This window comes from Schistocerca piceifrons, chromosome 8 (genome assembly GCF_021461385.2).
Source record: "Schistocerca piceifrons isolate TAMUIC-IGC-003096 chromosome 8, iqSchPice1.1, whole genome shotgun sequence".
Lineage (NCBI taxonomy): Eukaryota > Metazoa > Arthropoda > Insecta > Orthoptera > Acrididae > Schistocerca > Schistocerca piceifrons.
In genome coordinates, this window is record NC_060145.1 from 437,042,898 (window position 1) to 437,051,350 (window position 8,453).

At 40.2% G+C, this 8,453-nt stretch overlaps 1 pseudogene; it reads right to left on the bottom strand.

Moving 5' to 3' along the window:
* Positions 1-7,297: 7,297 nt before the first annotated feature.
* LOC124712611 lies at positions 7,298-7,415 on the bottom strand (annotated as a pseudogene).
* Positions 7,416-8,453: the final 1,038 nt, after the last annotated feature.

Here is an 8,453-nt window from a genome sequence, read left to right on the forward strand (position 1 = left end):
AAAGAAATCTTATACAAGTGCTGAAATTACCTGTTGTCATCAAAACTAAGCATAAACCAGTGATATGGACCATGGATTTTTGTTAAAGAACCTTTATGTGCACTGACCGATGGAGATAGAAAAAATAAATGTTTCTATCCTCGCCAGAAAACTGAATGGAAAGCATAGAGAACATTTAGCTAGTAGAGAAGCCTCTTGCAGATGAAGCACATTAAACACCGCAGTTGCAAAACGCTGTATAAAATACTATTACTTGTTTACATTAACGATAGCACAGACTGTACCACATATGTTAATACAAGTGTGTTAACATTTTAATTACTGCTAAATATCGAGATACACACAATATTTGTACCTGTGATAGTACACAAATTGACAACAATTAGCAAAGCTACTTATAGGAACGGAAAAACATGAACTTCTGGATAACAATGAAGCATAAACTTGAAAACTCAACACAAATTAGACAATTGTAAACTGAGTCCCAAATATAAAATTTTTTGCTGTGTATCTTGATGTAATTGTTCAGTCTAGAAAAAGTATCAAAACTACACGCAAAGTAAAACATTTTCAGACGGAACCTCGGTCTTCTCCATACTGCTGTTTTCTTCAGCTGCGCGTCCGGCCATCCTGATTTAGGTTTTCCGTGATTTCCCTACATCACTTCAGGCAATGCTGGGATGGTTCCTTCGCAAGGGCACGGCCGATTTCCTTCCCCATCCTTCCTTAATCCGAGCTTGTGCTCCGTCTCTAATGACCTCGTTGTCGACGGGACGTTAAACACTAATCTCCTCCTCCTCCTCCTCCTCTTCTTCAGCTGCCTCTGCTGAGGTGTTACTACACTCATTTTCTTCTGTGGGATGATGATGGCATAGTTAGGGTTTCTTCCTTTTAGGCTTTGTAGCTACTCGAAAAAAATTACTGGTGTGGCCTTGGACTTGTGTTTCATCGAGCCATTGACACTCACTTTCTCCACCTGGTCATCAGTGAAATCATTCTACAATAAAGAAGGGAAAGAAAACATTTGTATAATGAAATCATAAATACATGTATAGGCACGACTAAACTGAAGAGAGAAAGAAAGAGCAAGACAAAATCTGAAAAGACAGTAAAGATAAACTGATGAACGACTTGTCAAATCATATGGTATCACTAACTGCATGTCACTCAATGAGGTGTTTGCAGCTCAGAAGGGTCTGTCCACATTCGATACATCGCCCTATTTTTATTCTGTGTTTAATAAGGTGTGCTATAAAATATTGCACACAATCAAATATACATGCTATACATGCCAAATGTCACGTCTCACAGTACCAGATATAACGCAATTCGTGTTATAAGCTGCTGGAAAACTAAAATCAATTACTTCACATAGATAAGAATGCCTCGTCCGTTTCAGAGGCTGCTCAGTGACTTCTACCACCTCTGTTCACAGAAATTCTCCACTGCTTCCATCTTTCCTCATTCTGCAAATATACTAGCACACAAACTCCACCTTCTCCCAAGTAGAAGATGAGGAAGCAGAACAACATAGCGGCAGAATGAACAACAAATCGTCAAATACATATGGCACAAGTGAATATCGCAGTTGCTTAAAAACTGTACCGAATTCACCAAAAAACTCATTCTTGTTTGTACTCGTGTTGAAGCTCGCAGATCTAACACCTGTGCAAAAAGGTGTATGAATTAAGTTCAAACATATATACAGAGAATAGCAACGTTTGTAACTCTGATTGTTTCCGTTAGTCTCCAAAACAATTCAGATGTCTTACATAATTACGTTATACGCACTTCTCGTTCAGTAGTTCTTATGAGCTTGCGTGGTTCTGGAATTCATACCATTACAGCGATGTGCTACAAGCTCAGCTGTAACCTGAGGCATAACAGCGATCCTCTCAACAGTAATTGTCATTTAAGTATCTCCATGGGCATATTTCTTCACCAGCTTCAGTATTAACAAACGCAAACAAAGAGCTCGTGAAGATAACAGCTCACACTAGCAATGCACACTGGGCAGAATGTTTCTGACTGACTAGGAAAGTTCACTACACAAAGTCAGTGCACCGGAATAGAGCAGCTAGGTGATACAGTTGTAAGTGCGAAGTCACACCATTAACATATTACTAGCAGCCCTCAAATGTAACTGCCTTAGTGGATCGTAACTCCCAGGTCTTTGCTGTATAGAGAGTGTAAACAGGAAGTTTATTTTGTTATGATAACTAATTTATCGAAGGTTATCTTTGAACAAGGATTCAGATTGTTACGATCTTCAACTGCCTTATGAGTGATGCTATGGTTGTCATTTTATTACATCAGCCATTAGAGGTTGTATAGCATTTAGTGTTAAATGTGTTGTTTATGGGAAAAATGTTGATTGAAATCTTTATAAAAAAACATAAAGCATGGCTCATTTACACACGCTGATTACGATCTTAAGCCCTTAACTTATAGGTACTTTCCTGCCATCTGTACAGTTTTTATGGCAGGTACACAGTGTTTTGTATGCAAGGATATTCTTAAACCACATGTGCAATGATACAGGCTGTAAACAGAGATAGAAACCCCGAATAACTAAAACTCAATTCATATCATTTTAACTACTGACTCATTCCTGATTAGAAACGGGTTATTGACAGAGATCGAGAAGTCAGCTGCCTGTAGAGACATTTGAAAAATGCACCCAGTGAAATCTGTACCCAATATGTCTGTCAACTACTTGCTCAGTGTGTCACAACCAACTTGCTACACGAGTCCTACTCCACCCCCAACTTGCGTCCTCAGTGGGGTGCTTTGTGGACCTGTTCGAGACGCGTAGACGCCGCCGTGCAAATGAGCCTCAGCGTAAACAAAATTCTCTTTTATGATGTTTATCTATATGACTACTCTAAATTTCACACTTAAGTGCTCGGCAGAGGGTTCATCGAACCACTCTCATACTATTTTTCTGCCATTCTGACGTCGAATAGTGTGTGGTGGTGGGGATGGGCGGGGGGGGGGGGAGGTTCGGGGGCTAGAGGAACACCAAAGTGTCAGTTCTGGTTTCTATTATACTATTATGATGATAATTTCTCACTATGTGGGTGGACGTCAACTAAATGTTTACGTAACTGGAGAGCAAATTTGGAGACTAAGTTGGTGGAAGGTCTCGCTGCATCAAGAAACGGCTTTGTTTCAATGACTGCCAGTCCAGTTCATGTATCATATCCCAGGCACTCTGTTCCCTGTTTCACGACCAGGCAAAACCTGCTGCCGTTACTTGAATTTTGTTGATGTCCTCCGCCAATGCTATCTGGTAAGGATCCCACAATGCACAGCAAGATTTTGGCAGAGGACGTACATTCTTAGTATAAGTCTTCTCGTCAGCGTATTTGTTGCATCTTCTGACTGTTTCGCCAATTAACTGCAGTCTTAGATTTGGCTATCCCACAACGCCATCTACGTGATCGTTCCAATGTAGTTTGTTCGTAACTTTTATTCCTAGATACTTTGTGCAATAGGCAACACTTAGATTTGTCTGATTCATCTTGTAACTGAAATTTAACAGGTCCCTTTTAGTACTCATGTGAACGGTCTCATATGTTTTATTTTTTACGGTCATTTGTCACTTTTCACACTGTATTGATATTTTGTCTAAAGAACTTTGGAATTGGCTTTGGTATTCTGATGACTTTACTAAACGAAAAACAAGCTAAGATGACTGCTCAGATTGTCTCCTAAATATTGAATCTGTGCTGAGTTGCTGGTGTGGAGGAATCTCACAACAAGAAAAACAAATCAGTCTTAATTGGCACAATATGACGTTGTTCAATTCTGTTTGTATACCATTTATTTAATCAGTTTGTAGAAGACATGGATCCTGCCCTCCTCACTTGTGAATTGGTGGGAAAAAGGCTGGAGAGAAAGGTGCTGACTTAATTTTTGGTGGGAAAAATAGCCCACTCTGTTTGCACCACCCTATCAAATTAATCCTTTCACAATTTGCAAGAGTCAAATAAATCAATTAAAACACTCATGGTCACGCTACAAAGTTTCATCTTCGTAATAAAACGTATTTTTAATGTTTGAGAGACACATATACATTATGCAAATCAAGTAATTACATTTAAGCCTAAAATAGAACACAGAGCTAAACATATCCACTGATGTTTGGGAACACAAGGAACACCCTCCATGGACTGCCAGACACTCTTCTCCACCAGAAAGCTTCCACCTTACACTAAACACATGTGGCGAAAAGTACATCTGATGGCAGACTCTCGCGATCATGGTGCGCGCATCGTCCGCCGACTGCAGGAGCGCCAGGAGCCGTGGCTGTGCTGGCCGGGGGAAGGCTCGAGACCTGCAGGTGTGTTGGCCGTGCCGGCAGCTGCCTCTCTGCCCATCTCCCGGTGTCCACACGTCAACCGCCCACAACAGTCAATGGACTAAGGGACTATCAGTGTAACTGCTCACCTGTCAACCAACCAGTTTACATTGGAGGAATAATCGTCCAAATCAAACAACGCCATATTTTACAGATTTAGGATTTTCAACAGAGAAGAAGGTCCATTTTATATGCTCATATTTTTGAGGAACGATTCAAAGAAGAATGAAGTCTACAGTTACTGTGAACAGAAGTGATATAAATCAGTCAGGAGCCTTCTAAAACTGTCAAAGTCTTAATATCCATATGAAGTAAGCAACTTTTGTTTTCCAGTAGCATATTAGAGAAGTTGCTGCATGCGTGTTATTGTGAGAAGTGAAATTTGGCTTGTAAACTGATTGTGTGCAATTTTTGTTGCCCACCTTATCATATTGATTCTGATTTCCATGTAACAATCAAAGAATTCACACAACACGAATGTTTGGTTCCGTGGATGCTCAAGCAGCATACCAGTTTGCTATTTTGACACTCAAGAGAGCGCTACGAGGGACGCCGCTGGACTTGTCCCACAGATGCGGCCAAGAGCCGATTAACTTAAGAACGTCTCTTTGTACCGGCCAGTTGCAAGAGGGTATGTCGCATCTTCAGGTCCGCCACTCACCGCATACAGGCCTCGCTAACTCCTAACACACTGCGGGACCAGCAGACGTGGCTTGCGAACGGAACTCCAACTGCAGTTCCACCCTGACATACACTTCACAGGTTAAAAATTTCACTGTGCTTAAACCGAGACGGGCAGGTTGTCCAACCACCTTCAACTTCTCACAGGAAATGTAGATTCTTCGCTTTTGAATGTGTTATTTTAGAAGCCACAAGAAAACGGAGCATAGATCAGTTTTCACATCGTTAATTTATCGTTAGTTGTTGTCAAAACCTTGTACAACAACATAGCATAGATTATACATCATCTATGTATTATCTCATCGGGTAGAAGAAACTCTTACTATCAACCTGATATCTGCTACGTTCTGCATTACAGCTCTGGAATATTACACTGATTTTTTGCTCAAGGATGCCTTCTCACTTTTGAACTCTCTTGAGGTATCCAACTGCCTCAGTATCTAGGAAATCTATTACGTTATTGAAATAGCAGCACCGATTTGTTGTAAATATGTAGTTAATATTCCATGTTACTTCATAAATTTGGTAATATAGCAGATCATATTTCGATGCCCGTCTCTCTCCGTGTAGGTGGGAGATGGTTACACCTGACTACAGCTCCAAATCTCTAACCATATCTATGGCACTCTTGCCCTCACTTGCACCAGACCATTGCCTGCAACTAATATCAAATTGATTGGATAAATGATTACACAGTACTGCGCAATCACTCACAGTAGCCAGATGCAGTCCTTCACTATACTCTCCGTCTAATGTGCTGTACCACCCCTCCTGAAACTGTACCCAGGTACAGTGTTGTTCTCTAAGCTCATTGCGCTGTACCATCCGCATGTATGTGCGAAGCTCATGATGGGCAGTTTGTGTGTGTGTGTGTGTGTGTGTGTGTGTGTGTGTGTGTGTGTGCATGCTCCACCTGTTCAGTATATATTAATGACTGTGATTTGTCATGTTGGTTTGTTCTGCTCTAAAATTTCTAGACTTCAATTTATTGGTACAAACTGGGATCCAAATGACAAACACTTTCAAAAGTGTGTGATGACTTTCGGAGATACCTATGTGGTAAATTTCTCTACTTCATCTCTGTCAGGACTGAGAAACCATGTCTGCTAAATACAGGTGACAATGTGATGTCAGCAGGAATATTAGGTATAAAGAGCAAGAAAGTGTCTAAAGAACCATGATCGAACAATATAAGTTATAACTGTATGACATTAAAAAGTGCTGTTTTTAAGAAGCAGGTGTCTGGGACATCGAAGTAGTTGCCAGTTCTTACAATTGTTTTTCCTGTATCTTATGTTTATTTTCTTAGAATTTCAAGGATCTACCCACTTCCTCATGGGAAATCTACTTTCCTCGCAGTGGCTGTGTCGCAGACTCTTCCTGCTCCTGTAGTAACTTGATATAGAGATCCGTCCACTACAAAGAATCCTATTTTAATGGTCTAATTTGTATCTATGGAAATTGATTGAAACGAGTTTGATTCTGCTTAAATTTTGCGGTTCATAAGTACATTTCAAAACTCGTTATGGGATGTATATGGTGCAAAAAAATATCGGTTGTAATCCTTTGTAGGCTAGTGGTTGAAATATTGATCACCTTTAATAAGTGTCAAACAGCGAACTTGTTATATTGTAAGCTGGCCCTTAACAACACATTAGGTGATCCTAAATGGATTACTTGAGTCTTTCTTTATATGACGTTGATAGAACGTTCTTATTGAGATGGTAGCCGGCTAGGAGAACACGGTCCACGTGAAATGCGTCTTTGCCGCCATTTTGTGTGCGCGATGTATATTCATTCATGTAAGGATTTGTTGATCAGAAAATTAGTTAAAAATAATGTAGGAAATTTACTGGGTTAATAGTTGGGTTTTGCATTATATATATGTTTATACATCCTAAATACAAAACTCAAGTAATAACACAAAGAAATCCGAGAGCATGGAAGTGAAATTGGAGGATAGTGTTAACTTTCAGGTTTATGTAGGCATTTCTCACTTAAGGAAGGAAGGCCCTTAGGAGAGAAAGTTGTCTCTGTAAAAAAAACTCCTCCCGAACGGGCCATGAAGGCCTAGCGGTACCGACCGGCCGCTGTGTCATTCTCAGTCCATAGGCGTCACTGGGTGCAGATATGGAGGGGCCTGTGGTCAGCACACCGCTCTTCCGGCCGTATGTCAGTTTCCGAGACCGGAGCCGCTGCTTCTCAATCAAGTAGCTCCTAAGTTTGCCTCACAAGGGCTGAGTGCACCTCGCTTGCCAACAGCGATCGGCAGACTGGATGGTCACCCATCCAATTGCTAGCCCAGCCCGACAGCGCTTAACTTCGGTGATCTGACGGGAACCGGTGTTACCACTGCGGTAAGGTCGTTGGCTTCCTGTAAAAACCATTCCAGTTTTTGGGTATTGCATATTTTTTACAGACAATTACGAATCTACCATTTCTTTCAAAATTATTAATTAGAGAAGCATTTGGCTGTGGAAAAATGCTCCAAAATAGTAGATATTTTCCTAAAATGTTACCGAAGGCAGACAAGCAGATGAGATCAGGACAGGATGGCTGTACTATGGAACCTGATATTTCCATATCAAAATGGAGAGACAGAGGTACAAAATCAAGTTTGATAGCAAGTATAATTGAAATCCAATGCCACACCTAAAATTAGGAAGTATCTTGGCCAATGGAATAACTGGAGATGTTACTACCAAGAAGAAAGATGGAATACAGACAACCCCAAGTGCAAAGTTCATGGAAAAAATGTCCGAAACCTTTAACCACAGACAGTGACGAATGAAGGGGAACATTTTTCATGCGAGGTTATGAGCAAAGCGTGCGCTCACTGTAGTACAAAACAGCCTTCTTTTCTTCACCCATTTCATTCTAAAGAAAATGTGTGGCCCTGCAATTTGTAATATTTCATTGTGTTTAGATCTGTTACCTTGTTTGAATACTGTAATGTGCTCCATTTTTGAAATTGAGCAAGTTAATTAATTTATTGTATCGTCATTGCATTCGAAACGGCATGTTTCTTTGTTCGTGTTTTTGTGACGTAAGAAAGTGGTCTTTTAAATGGCCACCATCCACAGTAGTCGAAACCCCACGCAAGATGGACAGTGGTCTGTAATTCAGGCACCTATACTTTACTCTCAGTCCCAAGGAAAATAAAACATAAAACACTTCTAAGATTATTAAATTCGTATATTAGTAATAAGGAATGTAATAAACGTATTATTTTTCAAAGTTTGACAAAAAATTTCTCCTATAAATGTTTAATTGCTCGTTAGTGAATTACAGAAGAGAAGTACCACACATTATCACGGTTCATAAATAGCCCTGACAGTTGTTTGGGACCAATATTACACTCTTCTGATTCCAGTGCACTGTAGCATTAGTTCGTATTTTTCTTAGAAAA